General features: G+C 37.0%; 1 long non-coding RNA gene and 1 pseudogene across 1 annotated transcript; both read left to right on the forward strand.

The window, feature by feature from the left end:
- Positions 1 to 808: 808 nt before the first annotated feature.
- LOC129733779 (uncharacterized) lies at positions 809 to 3,730 on the forward strand. The gene is made up of 4 exons (XR_008729701.1): positions 809 to 944; positions 1,157 to 1,297; positions 2,408 to 2,620; positions 3,471 to 3,730. It is a non-coding gene; the product is annotated as an uncharacterized LOC129733779 (long non-coding RNA).
- A 2,592-nt stretch (positions 3,731 to 6,322) lies between these two features.
- Positions 6,323 to 12,812, forward strand: LOC129733778 (trafficking protein particle complex subunit 11-like; annotated as a pseudogene).
- Positions 12,813 to 17,962: the final 5,150 nt, after the last annotated feature.

Genomic DNA, 17,962 nt, shown 5'->3' on the forward strand with positions numbered 1-17,962 from the left:
GCTCTTGTGTGTGAAAGCGAAATAAAACAATTTTTGGCGATTGACTAATTTTTATCAAAATGAACGATACAGATTGGATTAGATTTCTCTAATGTAAACCTTAGTCACCAAACATATGCAATACCGTCAACGGAAGCAACGGAAAACAATAACGAGCCTGAATGAAGCAACGCTAACAACAAATTTAGCGTTGATAATTTGCCTAAAACTTGAATGCAAATTACTGATAGTAATCAGAAACGAGTTAGAAATTACTGATAGTTGTCAGCATTAATTTTCAATGATAGTTCCCATCACTAGTAAACAAGCAAAAGGTCCTATAATAGAGTTGTGCGATATTATTCTAATTCAAATTGGACGTTTTGATCAAACAATTTTCAACGTTTTTGGTAATCAAAAATCGATTTTCCAAAAAATAAAGTATATAGATTTCAAGCTCTGCTATGCGATAACATCCAGCCTTTGGCATCCCTACACAGAGAAAAATAAACTGTTATTATTAACCTTACACCTATGGTCAATTTAACAATGAACAAATATCGTACCTATTACCATAATAATTGTCGCCTTGAATTAATTTATAGTTAAAAATACTATGACAGTGAGCAGTAACAATTTGCATTGTCAAAACGACTCACTTGTACCAATCAGAGCGACCATGTTTTAACTGGTGATCAGAACTATCGATATTTTCATTACAACTAGTTTACGAGTTAAATTTACCCATTTATAGGTTCAACCGAACGACAGTGTAATATTTATCGAGCAGCCCATTTTTTTCTGATCCTGACACGAAAACAAAACAAAAAGGCAACTTGGTAATTGCGTGGAATTGTTATTTTTCGTTCTGTGCCATTTAGTGCAGAGTTTTTGATTTAAAGTGAAGAGCAAGTGAAAAAATTTAAAGGTTTCAACGGATTTAAATTATTTAAACGAAGTATCGGGTAAGTTCTTGGTATCAAATGAAAAGAGAATTTTGTGATTATGTTTGCGTTTGTCGGTCGGCTTTAGTTGATCCTAACAGAGTTGATCTAAATTGCTATATAATGATTATGATTATGTGTATCATGTTTATTGTCCACAATTGGGTTGATTATTGACTGTACGAAACAATATTAATATTTTTTTTTTTTGAAAAAAATCCCATTTTTCGCAGACACTGCCTGTTACGATTCGGATAAAAACTGGCTTCGAAATAACACAGCGCCCCGTGAGGAAGTTTTGCGCCGCTGGAATGAAACATTCTTTGTAAGGTATACAAGGTGTTCTCACAGTCAAGTGTCCCAGTCGAACTGAGGTGATTAAGCAATAGCCAAGAATATATTTTTTTTATTCTCGCTTATTTTCCGTCGGTCTAGTTCCGCCACTATTGTGGCCAATCACCGACGCCCAGGGAGGCGACTCCACACCCAGGGCCCTAACTCACGACCCGTTTATTAACGGACCGGCGCCAACGGCTTTACTTCCTCATGCGATGGAAGGCGTGATCCCAGAGATTTTTTGCCTGGTCTAGATTCAATCCTAGCCGGTGTCGGCTAGGATTGAATCTAGACCAGTTTGGGTTGGTTGTGAGTGGATCACACCTATGTCGGCGGTGGGATTCGAACCCAGGCGTCGAGCGTGGTTGGCGGAGACGTTACCAACCACACTAGGCCCCCGCTTAGCCAAGAATATAATGTGTGTGTAATTCTTGTTGCTTTTTAGCAACAATATGTTTTCTGATACATTCCATAATACAAAATTGTTGAGAAAAGTACCTCGTGTGTTTATGTGCTCAAAGTTTAAAGTCGGTTTTTACACGCAATTTTTTTTTCAGGATAGCTACTGTTATTTTTGAACCGTGTTTTTTTTAAGAGTTCTACCATTTTTTTACAATTTTTGATAATTACAATTCTGTTTCCACATTTATGTGTTGTTCATTTGCTTTTCTTCAGATTGATGCTTTTTTTGTCAATATTGTTGATGACGTGGATAGATCATCGTGCTTTTTTGATACCTGGGAAGATTTTGCTACTAAGTTTTTATTATACACTGAACAGGCAACTCTCAAAGACAGAAATAGCCTAAATTTATTGAGTCGTCTAGAATCGCAAGACTTAAGCAGGTACCGTACAAATATTTGCTATTTCTCAACACAGATTTAATTTTGTGCAAATAAAAATCGTACCAAAAATAGCAAATATTTGCTTCGTCTAATACCTGCTTTACGAACAGGTTAGTATGAGTAAAAATGTTTGTTCAATAATACTACGCCTTTTACACAAAAAATGTGGCGTTTAAGGTTCGTAGAATGTAGATTTGTAGAAATTATTTCTTGGATGTGTAAATTCTGAGAATGTGAGGAAAATATGAAACCCCCCCTTGTGGAAAAAAACATGCATTCACCAGTATTTTTTTTAACTTACAGATTATCGTCATTACATAACTTGCATGTTATTCAATGCTAGAGCGAGTCAGTGAGACGCTCTGCGAATAAATTAGCGACCATTCTTCAAGCCTAGAGCAACGTGTGCTCTATCAACTGTTTTGAGGAGGAATTTTTAGATGTGAGGACAGCACTGCGGCGAGAGTCAAACAAAGCACAGCAACCTCCGTCACCACGAATTCGAAGGATGTTCAAGTGAGTATTCCTAGCAGAAACACTGAACCTTTACAGTCAGTAAGAAACGCGGTAATTCGAAAATTCGCGTAAAAAAACCGCGTTTGAAAATTCGCGTAAAAAATGTGTTGATATAAAAAAGCATAGTAAAGAAAACCGCGTTTATTAAAAAATCCAAGTGAAAAAAGCACGAAAACCAGCGTAAAACAAAACCAATAAATAACGTTAGCAAAAAAACGCGTATGTTCAAAAACTCGCGTAAACGCGTTAGTTCGAAAATCCACGTAATTTAAAAATTCGCGTAAAAAACGCGGTAACTAAAACCGCGTAAAAAACTGAATAATATAATTCCATGTTTTTTTTTCTGCATACGAAAAACTTTGACAATACTCAATTTTTTTTAGTGACATTTAAAGTATGGTTTAAATCAAGCTCTCATTTTAACAAGATGGTAATTTCTAGTTGTGAGATTTTGAATAACGATAAGACACCTGATGAAGCCGCTTGTTAGGAATTTTGCACTACAGACCTGGATGTGTTTTCATAAAATAGATGCAGAGGAATTTTTGCACTACAGACCTGGATGTCTTTTTATAAAATAGATGCAGATATGCATAACGTAATGTTCCTCGCATCGTTTTTTGCGTCAATTAGTAAACATAAATACAGTCAGGCTTTTTGTGTGGTTTTTACGTAGCTTTTTACGCGGTTTTTTTTTAATAAACGCGGCTTTTACGCGAATTTCCGAATCAACGCGATTTTTTACTAGGTACGTATCCCCCGCGTAAAAAGCCTGGTTGTATTTTTATATTAACCTCTATCTAAGACTTTTCTGGTTGTTGCTCTATTAAAAGTTATTTAATATTTTTAGGAACGATGAATCGACTAACAACTATCGACTTCTAAATGAATCATGATTGGAAGCTTCAGCGCGCATTCGGAAACTGTAATTACGTAAGCATTTGAACAAGATAATGAACCCTCTCTGTACCGTTGAATTGTTAAAACTACTTACGTTGTGCGGTTATCTGAGCCATTTTCATTTGTTTCTAAATTGTCTCTCAAAGCTCTGACAAAAACCTGGCCTTCGAAAGGCGCTAAATTTGTAGTGAAATATAAGTTTTTTTACGAGATTAGTGCGCAATAATTTCGATATTAATTGAGTTTATTTTTTTAGACACCGTTGAATTTTCCTAAAACTGTCTGTATATTTTTCTTCGCCAGATGAGTAATGATTCACTTTATATCGAAAGATGCTATTCAAAATTAAAGTTTTTTATGCATTTTTTTAAATTTAAGCGGTTTTATTTAATATAAATTCTCTTCGCGTAAAATTTGAAGTCTCTACTGAGAAACTTTTCTCGCAACTGCGTAACATGATTTATTTAATGCGTTTTTATAAACGCGATTGTTTTTACGCGATTTAATAAATAAAAAATCAAATCTAATATTTTAAACGTGGTACAATCATCCGCGTAAAAACAGACCCCACTGTACATAAAGGCGTTTCCGGAAGTATTTCCTCTGAGTATCGGTGTAATTTTACGAAATAACCAGTAAATGATTCACGATTGTTAGATTCGTGTTTCCGCTTAACATATTTTGTATACATAACTTTTTATTAGGATAAAAGTCGCTATATCTTGTGCTAAAAATCAAACTCTTGATTTTCAATCATGCTATCGCACATGTTTCATACATGCATTAGGGGCCGTTCAATAATTACGTAAGCATATTTTTCCACTTTTTCAATCCCCCCTCCCCCCTAGTAAGATCTTACTATATATACTATATATAGATTTTTATTATAGTTTTATCATCCTGAAGCAAGCACAATACTTCGTTTCCTCTTCTGTCCTTAATTCGAGTTAATCGTCCTTCCGTAATTTTTTTTATGAATTTTATCGTCCACACTTTCATGAACATGATTTTTTGAACAGCTCCATTAACAATGTTTTTCTTACGTAAGCTATTTAATTCACCCCCCTTCCTCCCCTGTAAGATAGCGTAAGAAAATTGCATACCCCCCTCCCCCCTATTTGCTTACGTAATTATTTAACGGCCCCTTATTTATGTGGTAGCTGCACCTCCTACACTGTGAAAAAATTTCACGTCGAAGTGAAGTGATTTGCTGTTGAATTCGCACTACTTGCCGAACATTTCAAAGTGAAAAGAAAATCCTTCGAAACATGTTAATGCAAAGAACGGTGAAATCAACAGCAAATCACTTGATTTTCTGTTGTTATGTTCATCTTTTTTGGTATTCTTATGTTTGAGATACAAAATGTTGGTCATTTGGATATTATCTGCTAATCACAATAAATATAAAAGGTTTCTGTTTATTTTAGATTTTTCAATTTTATTTTATTCTAGGTTTTCAATTTGAATACAAAATGACCACTGTCGCTGTGGCGGTGTATTCGAATTCAGGATCTGTAAAAGAGTTGTTTTATTATTATTTTATTAATATCAAAGATTCAATAGAACTTACTTCCAAACAAATTTTTTATCTCCGGGGAAAATGTGCTGCTTGCGCCTTCCGCCATCGCGACTATTTTTGTTCCGTTTTATGTTTTTGACGTTTGTCAATTGGAATCGCAGCTGTAATTCAATTGATTTGAACAGTGGTGCAAATTCAAGAGATATTCATTATAATATGATGGTGATTTCCATTGAACAGTTTTCAACGCAAGATCATTTCATTAGAAAGTGTTAATCATTGTGAAATCAACACTAAATCACTTCAATTTGCAGTGTGACGGGACGAATCGAGTCAAGTGCAAAAACACTTGAAGTAATCGTGGCATTTAATAACAGTGTAACAACACAAGATATCTTAGATGGTTAAAAGAATTATTAATAGCGTTTTTTTTTCTAATTTCCAAGATATCGAATTTACACACCATCTTTGCCTATTGCAACGGGTTCGCATGCAGGTTGTGGATGTTTCTTTGTTCAAAGTGGAATTAGCCTGTGCATGATGAAAAAGCACCTTTATGTATCCGACGAGGGTACCCGGGCTCCCACAAATTGAAATTCGTGTGTCTTTTGTTATCTTAAATATCTAAATTATAAATGCCTACACAGAGAAAAATAAAATGTTAGTATTGACCTTACACCCATGGTTATCGCAACAATCACAGAATTTTGTAGTTATTACCATAATAATTGTCACCTTGAAATAGTTCATAGTTGAAAATACCATGACAGTTAAAACCAGTAACCATTTACATTGTCAAAAAAACCCAATCGCCGTGGCCATAGCGACCATGTTTTATCTGGTGATCAAAACTATCGATATTTGCAATAGAACTAGTTTACCGGTTAAATTTACCTAATCATGTAGTCATGCGAACAAACGTGTAATATTTTTCGAGCTGCAATATATTCTGACACCGTAATCTGAAACTGTCAAAACGTTGTCTGCAAAAATTTTGCATCATCTCGCAGTTGCTCGAAATCGAGAACAATTTTCTCCTTATCAGTCATTTCTTAGTGTCTGTCATTAGACAAAATATAATCCCTGCTGTGGGCATAAGATTAGGCAACTTCGGTTTACCAGGCCCACAGCGAAAGCGCCGATGTTTGTGAGTGAAAAAACAAATGGAAAAACAGAAGTGAAATCTTTTGCTTTCGGGCAAGGCTGGTAACGAAACCTACTGATAAGGAACCGTGCCGGGATTTAACGAAATTGTTCGAACAAGGCCCGAGTAGTGCAGGAGAATGACGGCTGCCAGCGTTCAACCATCAGAGCTGGTAACCACCGCTCAGCCACTATTTGGGCTATCCGGCTTGGATGTGCAGCGGAGCACTATTCACAAGCGATCTGGGATCTGGAAAGCCAGAAAGGTACCTAGATTCTTAAGAGCGGTTACTATAAAATTAGTTGTTTTTGTTTTTTTTTTAATTCTAGCGAATCTATAGAACTTAAGCTTCTTCCACCCAGTTATAAATTTGCTGTATCAAAACCAAAACACCAATCCTACGAATGGTATTACCAAAAAGGAATCTTAAAACAAAACTGAATGCTGAAACATTTTCATGTTTTGCCTGCAGTCGTAGTCCTGGTTCGGGATCAAGAATGGAACGATCTACAGGGATGTGAGAAGCAGGTGCAGTGTGCTTCGATTATTCAGGCGTAGAGAAACTATATACGGCTAGCGGTAGTTTTAATTCAAAAAGGTGCTAGCATACCTCAAGGAGATGATTTTGTTGCTTCCGAGAGGGCATCCCACTTGACCAGCACCGGTGAGATTACCGCAAAAATGCTCTTCGTGCTTCCTCACAACGATCATATAATGAATCGCATACTAAGACTGCAATCCGCCTCCCTGGAACATGCTCAGTCTTACTGTGATCAAATAATGAAGCAAATTCGGTGAGACGAATATTCGGTTGAACACATTGTTGATCGTATAATAACTAAATAACCAAATGGTTATGTTTGATGTTTAAATTGTTATTTTCGCTTTTTGACTGTTCATGTAAGAAAATAATTGAAAATTGTTCGAAATAATTAATTTTGCGCTTATTGAATGGAGTACCTTGATCCGTGGCGCACCTAATTTTGTCAATAAAAACTTGTCAATAAAAAATAAATCTTCTTGAGATTATGGTTCGTGAGCATAATTGCAAATTTTGTGTTACGATTACATTTTAAGTGCTTTTGCAAAGTATGCAGTGCATGCAATTTTATGCAATGCGTAGAAAGAACGAGAACTGAAAATGTGAATTTGGCTCAAAAAAAAAATATACCTCATCCAGACGGGACATGAACCATGAGTGGAGTTTGCGGTTCGTGTTCCGTCTGAATGTGGTAAATTCCTCTATGAACCTGAGTCATATCCTCAGTTCTCGTTTACCCCCGCTCAAATAACTTTATGCACTGCACTTTTATATTATTTCTAATGTAACATACTATTCGGTGAGCCGAATATTCGGCAAAATCCATTTTTTGCTGATATTCGGTGCATCTCTAGTAGACAGTAGACACCAACTGCCTCGAAGTCAAACCCATAGCTGGTTTCATGAGCTTCAAAATTTGTCGCCTATTTTTCAAACTCAAAGGAGATTCAATAGCTTCAAGAACCACGTCGTCAAATATCGCAACCGAACTAGTTCCAAGAAGCTGCTCTTCGAGCACTACGTCTGGCTGATATGTAGGCAAGCACAAGGAGGCGTTTTTCAATGTTCCGCACTGACCCCCGAGCGAGACTCAAACCGGTGGCGCTGGGCAGGTAAGTTAGCAGATGGTTGAGTACTGAAATTATTTCTTTAATAATTTGTTGATTCACACCTGCAGGCTTCTTCCACAAATTCTAACGTGATGCTGTACAGTCACTTTTTCGGTAACGAGTCACGAAAACAGGTGAACCTGTCACCAAGCAACAAGTTATCTACCTGGTACACGAGATAGAGAAAACCCACAAACATTCGGCATCTATCATCACTCTACTAGGACAGGCTATGGCTCAGTATAAAGTTTACAAATGTCTACGCTTTTATAAGACGCAGGCAATCGATATGGCTGAGAAATATCTGACAAGTGGAGATCACTCGAAAGCGCTTACGCTCTACTCGCTCATGCTGTCTGACGGGTGAACGAATGGTACACGATATTCGCCGAAGTTCTGTTGAAAACATCGCGGTCTGCATATCTTTCCGCATCCCGATGCCCGATTTTGTGGCATGCAGCATTGAGGCGTTATCGCCGCAAATTGAAATGGAAAAAACTGATCGCATTCTGCTAATGGAAAACCTCTGCAAAGCATTCCACAACGTGTCTCGTTGTCGAGTAGTCAAACCGCATTGTCCTCTTTCAATAATCCCATAAAACTTGACCTTGATCGGTTGCACGACCTTATAGAATGCAAAATAAGTTTCGATAAACGACAGTTGAGGAACGACGAAAAACTGCATCTCCAACTGTACGTTCGTTCTGTCGTAGAAGTTTCTTTGAAGTTGGAAAACTTTTCCGTTTTGTTAACAGATCTGAAGTCAAGTTCGAGTCGAGTGCCAGCAACTCAGTATGGTGAATATGTGTTAGAGGAAAGCGAAGCTGGACAGGTACAGCCGAAGCCAATAGAAGAATTCATACTAGAGCCCAATAAATGCTACCGTATACTATTTAGTGGAGAACGCTATCAGTTTATTGAGAATGTTAACGTACATATTTTCCGCTTGGAAGTGCAAATGGGTTCGGACCGAACCAAGGCCATTCTTTCGCTACGCGAAAAACTGAACATTCAGCGAGTATTCGAACACTTCAATCCGCATCGTGACTGTTAGGAGAAAATATCGGTCATCAGTTCGTGCTATATCATTCCAACGTAAGTGGGATTATTAAACTACTATGCTTGTACCAAACGGAAGAATAAACCAATTTTTTTCTCCAGGCTTCATCTTGGATCACAGACCAAACTAAACAACCAACCAATGTTGACAAATAAGTTTTACAAAATTACGACAAAAATTATGAACAACCACGATCTCTGTCTGCAGAACGTTGGAATCAGTATGCCTCAAGCTTTACGGAGTAATGGTAAGTTTAAAATTGTTAAAATCAACTGCATAGACAAGTTTGCATGAAATCCCTCAATACAATCCGTTTATTTTTATCAACCATTTCTATGTCATAATCTTATTTTATATCAAAATATTTATGATTATCTTTTCGGAGTTATATATTTCTCAATCTTTTCTGTTAAATTAAAAAACTCTCTTATTTATATCGATACTTTAAAAAACAGTAGGAGGGTGGTATCCAAGACACGACCGCATAGTTGACGTAGGACTATGATAGTTTTATACTTCCCTTTGAGGCTCTGTTTGATTTGAGCTCGTTTAAATTTTGGCACGGTTCGATTTTGGCACACATGTGCCAAAAACGAGCGATTATGTCAAATCACATTTCTTAGTTTTCTTGATTATTTCAACCAATTCAAGCTCAACATCCTCCAAAAGAAGGGTATTTTGGCTCTTTATGTTGCCGAAGCGGATGACCGGAATCGGTAAAACGGTTCCTGGAATATGACCGCAACATGTGCCGGTAATATAATGATCATGATCTAAGCAGTACTAAGCCTCTAATTACTCGGGTAGTAATATCAAGTATCTAGGTCGTCAGCCTTAATTCATAAAGCGACACCTCAAACGACTTGGAACTAAAACTAGTTCATTGGTAGAAATATCTATGAAAAAAGTCATGAAAAGAGAACCGTTCATTTTTGGCATGGTTCAATCTTGACAACAGAAAAATTCTGCCGTGTCGTGTTTGGCAAAATCGAATAGGGTCTGTATTTTGATTATTTGTTTTATATTCTCTTCGATATTGATGAATACCATTCGTTCTGATACAGTCAATTTTCTTCAATACGCAAAAATGAAAGCTTCTATACAGACCTAAATTGAGTACGATTTAGTAGAAATTAAACAATATTTATTTGTCTTGTGAAAGATGGCTCACTCTCCGATCACCAAGCGGCAAAGAGAGTTCGTGGAAAAAATAACGAGAAAGAATTACAGTTTATAAACAAAAATATATATTCACAGAAAATTTGAAATGGACGCATTTTATCTGTACAACGAACCTAATTTATATACCCTGCTATCTACTTCCACCGACACGTACAGAATTTTGTTGTCCCTGGTGGCCAGCATATTTTGCGGCACCCGAATAATCATATTGAATTCTGATATTTGCTACTATACGAAACAAGAAGAAGAAGAAGAAGACAATTCAAACGGCAATTCGATTGTGTTCCAGATCGCAAAACGATACCTGCGCGTTAACCCAACACGCCCCACTGTACGTCGACAGCGGCAATGTAGTCTCCACTTGGCTTGGCTGCATACAAATAAATATCGAGTTATACTGTACTGATAGACGATGAGTGACCAGCGCTCTTTTCATACATTGCTCGGTGCAGTACTGTTGCCTGTGCCAGCATGTTCTCCTTCAAGACATCAGTTTTAATAACATTCTAACAGCAGAACGTAAAACTGTCTGATAGTGGAGGTGGTTACGAACTTTCCGAAAAAGCTTCACTTTCAAGACATCAAAATAGTCTAGGCTCATGGAAGCTAACATTAGTTGACCTATTGGGACGGGGAGATTCTGTCAATTTTTTTTTGCCACTGCTATACAGGATATCACAGCAGGCAGTTGGTGTCTACTCATGAAGTCTGTGCCAGGCGTACTCGCATGTGATTGGTACATTGTTCATGAAAATTCGACCTTGAAATTTTTATGAAATTTTCACTGTTTAACAATGAAATGATAATGATAACTGAGGAATCACAAAATTGTGCATCATTTTATCAATCCAACGACATATTGATTATTGTAATCCATCATGTGGTTACATCAGTATTACCGTTTGAAATCTTTCATTCCAACGTTACACCTTGGTTTTAGTTTCCGCAGAATGTATCTCGATATAGTGCGGTTAGACGTAGTCCTACGTCAAAAAAATTGCTGTGATCTTATTCAGGTTTATTTATTTTGAATTGCACTGAAATAGTTTTTTTTTCATTAAATATATTGTCCATTAACCTTGCAGACCTCCAGTGATTAACCGAAAGATTCCAAAAGCACCATACAGTAAACCACGCAGACATCTTCCACCGAGCATGTATTCGATAATCTTATAAGTGTCCTGGAGACATACGGTCTACTGACTCGTTCTCGCGAATCGTACAGAACGTTCGGATATTATTCACGGTATTCACGGTTGTGAAAATGAATCAGGTATTTTTTAATAATATGAATGCAAGTAACTTTTATTAATATGTTCACAGTTTCAGATACTGAGAGCAAAAGACCATCGGAAACTCTAATGAAGCGTAGTGGTATAAACATACTTTTAGTACGCCTAAAGGTAATGTGTAAGAGTGACAAGTAGTAATTGCCACTCATTGAATTTCTACTTTTAGGAAACCGGGTGTTGGGGATCCAAACGTGTTTGGCGTGGCTCGTAATAAACCATCCCAGACTAAGCTGACAGCATTTTGCGTTTTGTTGAGGTAGAAATAACTGAAGGCACATATGCTGATATGGTACCGAAATCCGACACCAATGCTTGAATCGCTTCCAACCTTGACATCTCTAGCTTCGAACTACAGATTAGTTATAAAGTTAGTTATAGTTATAATTAAACTAAACATAAAAACTAGGGACATTGTACATTTCGACTAAAAGTGCTGCCACACGATGCACAGTGGCATAGTTTCCTCTGGCAGACGTGATAGATTTCTATGTCATAGTTTTTATGGAATATAAGAAACAATTCTTTTAAAAAGTATGAACTATAACGTAAAAAGCGTAAACTATTAGCGAGAGCGCTAAACAGTAGACTACCAAATAATCTATAACATAGAGCGGTCAGGACGAAATAGTGCCTAGTCACCATGTTATAGTTTTTTGATAGTCTACATTTTGGACTTTACGAACTAATCTCATTTTTGTCATATATACCGAGTAACAGTGAATGACAATGAACTAATGTCCTGGGCTCAAATTAATTTGTGCCCGCTGTCAGCAGTAAGATGAAGATGTATGAAAAGAAGCGGTGATATGCTATCTCGTTTTTACATATGTTGAGATGTTAGCCCTTGAAACATGGCGTGATGCCAAAGGGGTGGATAAAATAGTTAACTCGAACCGTTTACACGCTTACCGGGAAAAACCTATAGATAAGTAGAAATCACTCAAAATCCCCTTAAAGCGCACAAACTCAAAATCTGAGTAGAAAGGCTGTACCTACTTTTGAGTTATATGATCATACTTATAATTGGATAACGAAATATACCTAAAAAATGGTAGCATATGAGATGAAACAGATACAAAAATGACTAGTTTCAACGCATATCAGGATGTTTCAGTTCATGATTATTAACAAAAACAAGTAGTTTTAACGATTAAGTTCGTCAATTTAACCCACAACTAAATTGTTTTACAGATAAATGGTAATGCAAAGTGGGTAGTTTTAACATATCAGTGAGTAAACTTCACCCAAAACTAAGTAGCTTGTCATGACATATAACCACAAAAAAAAATTTCAACCCAAAATTAAGTTCTTTTTAGTCAATTCGATAGTGCTGAGTAGTAGAAGTAAGGAACCTGGCATGAACTGCAAATTGGGTAAAAATTACTCAACGATCGATGAAACTACCCATAATTAAGCTCAAATTACTCAAATTAAGCATTGAGAAATCCTGCAGTGAAAAATTGAAAATTAAATAAAACTCATAACACTAAAGGAAATACTTTATTGTTTATGTTCCCTTCAACCACCGAAAGTTACTTATCACACAATCGATTACGAGGTGCGCCCGTTAGTTTTCTTGATGGGATCTTCGACGCTCTAGATTTTCAAAAAACTAAATTCCGGCCCGTGCCACTCTGGTTCATTCTCCGGTTCGGTGTCCCCGCAGGCGATACCACTTTCTGCGCGGTTAGTTATGCTCTCAAAAGGAGGTCTGCAAGAAACAGAACTTATTATATATGAAAAATTGAAATATATATATGAAAAATTAAAAATCTCAAACCTTACCTTTCGCTCACCGATGAAGATTCTATATTCACTTTGAATATATTAAAAGCGAACAAAATACTACTGCAAACCTTTTTGCACAAAAAAACCGAGCTTTCAACACTCGTAGAAAAAAAACACTGATTTCACAACTGTCTCTTTCTTGACAGCGCTGGCAGATGAAAAATTTTCATCCAAAATTAGGTAAAACAAAACCCCTCGAGCCGCGAAAATTATTGATGGAAGGGATCGAAGGAAATTACCAATTTCATAATGAATACAACCTAGAATATTTCACTCAAAAATAAGTATACTGTATTAATCCATCATGTGAGTTTTTTCTACCAATTTCACTAAATCAAAGTTACTCAAAATCGAGCTTCGCTTAGGCGAACTCAAAAACTGGTAGTTTTCGTACTCATAATTAGGTAGCTTCATTTAACCGTGTACAATTGTTAGATAGGACGTTTCGGAATGGTTTTCTAGAAATGTCTTCACATGTCTTCCAACCCGAGATGACTCGTTAAAATCGACCGAAGGCTGGAAAAATTGCCGGCAAATCGGAAACTGTCGAGCAAATAAAAGGGCTACCACCTACGCGCTGCTTTGTTTTAGCTCTAATCTGATTAGGATCTACACGCTCATTCTGGATAACCCGAAACTGAGTCAAAACCTAATCAGTTTCGCTAAAACCGTGTGTACTCAAAATTGAGTAGAAGTTGTTTTACTCATTTTTGAGTACTACTAATGTTATAAAAATTTAGTAAATATTACCCATATTATACCTGATGCGCGATGCGTAAAAGTTACTCATTTTCGACTCAAAAATGAGTACTTTAAGTTTCAATGAGGGATTTTCGGAAAAAATATCATTATTGACTCGATATTATTACATTTTGCATTTTAAATGAATTTTATTTCAAAAGAGGCTTATTTCAAGAAATTTACCTTTGTTCGCCGGGACTTGGGAGATCTTTGACTTTATTCGCCGTATATCCAACCATCGAGTCCTGGTGAAAAAAAAAATTGGCATTAGTTGCATTCGATTATTTCAAATTATGAATTACCTACCGATAACAACTAATTTCAAACATTTTTATTTGCTCTTTTTTTCAGACGGTTTGCTTGGTTTGCTTTTAATTGCAAAAAAAAAAAAAAAAACCAACACGTAAGCACTAGTTACTCAATTTTGAGTAAATTTGCCGCCATGATCAATTCAATTCTACTCATTTTTTGACGTCTTCGAACAACTGAAAAGAATGATTAAAATTCAACTCAGCCGCTGAGTAGCCTAAAGTGAGCGTGTACTCAATTTGGTATTCTTATGCAAAATGTCAAAAAGTGAGTTATCGGGGACTGGATAATTGAGTAACATTTACCCAAATTTTCATAATTATCATGTTTACTCAGTTTTGAGTTATTATCCATGATGTTTACTTACCCCTGAGGATATGACTATGTCAGAAGTTTTCAACAGTGATATTATCGGTTTCCGAAGCACAATTGGTGTCGCACTTTATTCGTTGGCTAGCAGTAAGTATCTGATCTGTCATCAAATCAATAATTCCTTGATCGATTACATTACAGACGTCATATAACAATATTCCATAATAATTTCAGCCCAACATCAATATTGCAGAGGATTTGAAAACATATAAAACATCTCTTCAAAATGAACAACCGCATGTTGTATGTTCTGCGATGCCGTTTAAAGCCGGACTTCTATCCGTGATAATAAACAGAAACATTTGTATTGATGTAGAGTGCTCAGTACATGCAATTGATACAATTAAAATCCTTCGCAGTGTTTGGGGACGAATCATGACGTATTTTCTAGCGTGCGTACTGTACAAAAGATGTGAGCCACAATTCACGAACAACTGTGAACCGGTTGGTTGCCGCATTCAATGAAGACAGACTGTTTTAGACTGTTCTGAATTTATTTTATTTATTTAGTCAGTAATTTCTGGTTTGCGTAAGCAGAGTAGATTCTACCCAGTTATTGACGTATGACGCCCTTACTCATTAGTGAGTAACCGTAAAAGTACTCATATTAGGGTACCTCCACTTTTTCAAAAATGAGTGATATCTAACTCACTTTATGACCAGGGAGGGAGAAACGAATACTACACTCAAAACAGAGAACATGCACATGCGTCGTTTTCTGATAGCGTGTTACTATCTTCTTGCTGTAACGCATGCATGACTCAAACGAAGTTTTTAGTAACATGAGGAATTCGCGTTGACGGTGTTGCTGATTCGGGTTATTCGCGTTGAAAGAGATTTTGAAGGCTGTTCGCACCTACGTGAACTCTCATATGCAGTTGTCAAAATGTGCGTGATGACAAGAGCAAAAATATTTCCTTCCTTCTTTTTCGCATGCAAAAACCAAACAAATATCAGCAACACCGTCAACGCGAATATTTGTATGTTTTTTGTGTGCGAAAAAGAAGGAAGGAAATATGTTTGCTTTTGTCATCACGCATATTTTGACGATTACATATGAGAGCCCGCGCGGGGGCCTAGTGTGGTTGGTAACGTATCCGCCAACCACGCTCGACGCCTGGGTTCGAATCCCACCGCCGACATAGGTGTCGATGGTTGTGAGGTGGCGTGATCCACTCACAACCAACCCAACTGGCCTAGATTCAATCTTAGCCGACACCGGGAGATTTTCTGAGGCGAAAAATCTCTGGGATCACGCCTTCCATCGCATGAGAAGGTAAAACCGTTGGCGCCGGTCCGTTAATAAACGGGTCGTGAGTTAGGGTCCTGGGTGTGGAGTCGCCTCCCTGGGCGTCGGTGATTGGCCACAACAGTGGCGGAACTAGACCGACGGAAAATAAGCGAGAATAAAAAAAAAATGAGAGCCCACATAAGTGCGAATAGTCTTCATAATCTTTTTCAACGCGAATAATGTGCAAATTTTACAGACTAATTTTTCGAGTCTGTGTTTTTTTCAATTTGCCGTTGTATAAAAGTTTTTTCAGAGTTTTGAGTTCGACCTTAAGCACTCTTTGTCTAATGGTCAAATATTTGACCTTCTGACATAATGGTAAAATTTATTTGGCATCATGGTTGTGGTTTGCCCGTGTTTGCCCCATGTTAAAAATGGAGAGTGACAAACAATTATCTTTGACCAAATTGTTATCTGTCAAAAAGTGCCAAATATTTGACGCTTGGTCAAAGAGTGTAATACAGGCTTTACGGTGCTGTTTGTGATTTTTTGTTTGCACGAACGAAGGCCAGTTCAATGTATAACTACGATTCGGTGCGGGATCAAATAATCGGCAACGATAAATATTTCTACTGCATTTCTACTTTTTCGTCGGACTGGCATCAGATTATCAATGTGGATTTTGATCAATTCATTCCGCAGAATTAGTGATTTCCTTGGTGAGTCAAGTGCGCGAAAAAGGCTCTAATTTTCCAGCTATCAGTGGACTATATGACCAAGAATCGGAGGATTTATGGACTGAACTTGATGTTACCATCGATCATCATTATTTTAGTCGCCACAAAACCGAGCAACCAGTCTATATATTTGCCTGCAGTCTATCGACGTTGTCTTCAATTTACTAGATCCTCCTGCAAGAAGGTTTCCTGATGCAGGATGATGTGGTCGTCAAAAAATATCTTAAAAACACTCCAAGAATCTAACCATTTGAATATTCCAATAAATTTAAATATAGCGAAACATTATTTGCCCACAAGTGAGAACTTTACAGGAATCTTTTGTTGATCGCGTGTTATATAAACTGTTTATCATATTTTATTTTAGAGAATTCAGATGGATAATATTCGCCTGTCTGAGTACTTGATTTCCAGCGAGACAACCCAAGCACTGAAGATCCTTTAATAGGAAGTAGAGGAATGTGTTTCTGTGACGGCGCCCATGTTCGAAATGTTTCGTGACTGATATTTAATAGTTTAAAGCACTACTTGCAGAACAAGCCACCGCGAAAGGAGTGTAAAAGTTGTACAATATTGAATCGATAGCAACTGAGAGAACATGGAAACCGTGCCCAAAACAAAGCTGGCTTCAAACTGGAAAAGGAACTAGCGAATGTTACCAAGCAAGACCTTTTCTAACCGAACACGTTGACGTTGTTATGAATAAATAAATAATATTTGTGATAGTGTACTTATAATAAATTTCATTTATTGTATTAGTGAAATACACTTTTTTTTCTTCACATATTTGTGAAATACACTTGATCAATGAACTTTGCGAATTTTTTTACTGAATGAGTTCAACCTTAGTATTCTTCTGTTTGCAGTAGAAACAAAACTACCGGTTTGTTCGCTTTTGTTTCCTTGCAATGTTGAGTGGTCCACTGTGTTTTGTTGGCAGCGACGAAGTCGATCGGAAGACAACTGTTGCCGACCTTGTGTCAACATCCACAATATTGTACATTTTGTAATAGTTTTGATTCGTCCATTTGTGTCTCGTATTAAGAAGGTGTGTTTGTTACCAACTCTACTACTTTGCAAGTTTAGATTTTCGTAACAGTTGGCGAACAATTCACTTGCTTCGTAAACTGGAGTGCTTGAATCATCATGATTTACCCCATATTCTGATCCAGAGCAACATTTAACTGTTGAGTCATTTCTCCATCTAACTAGTTGGAAATAAGCACAGCAGAGCACCTCAGATCTTGCTCTATAGCATCGATGTCCGCATCCGCAACAGATTCGATTGCTTTGTTTGCAGCAAGACCCTGATAGTTGAGCACGTTCTGAATATGAGTAGATACTTTACCAATTTCTTCCTGCATGTGTTTCCAGAAGATTTCCTATGATTTTTTTAAAGTAGAATACTTCTCTCAGG

This window comes from Wyeomyia smithii, unplaced genomic scaffold (genome assembly GCF_029784165.1).
Source record: "Wyeomyia smithii strain HCP4-BCI-WySm-NY-G18 unplaced genomic scaffold, ASM2978416v1 HiC_scaffold_64, whole genome shotgun sequence".
Classification (NCBI taxonomy): Eukaryota; Metazoa; Arthropoda; class Insecta; order Diptera; family Culicidae; genus Wyeomyia; species Wyeomyia smithii.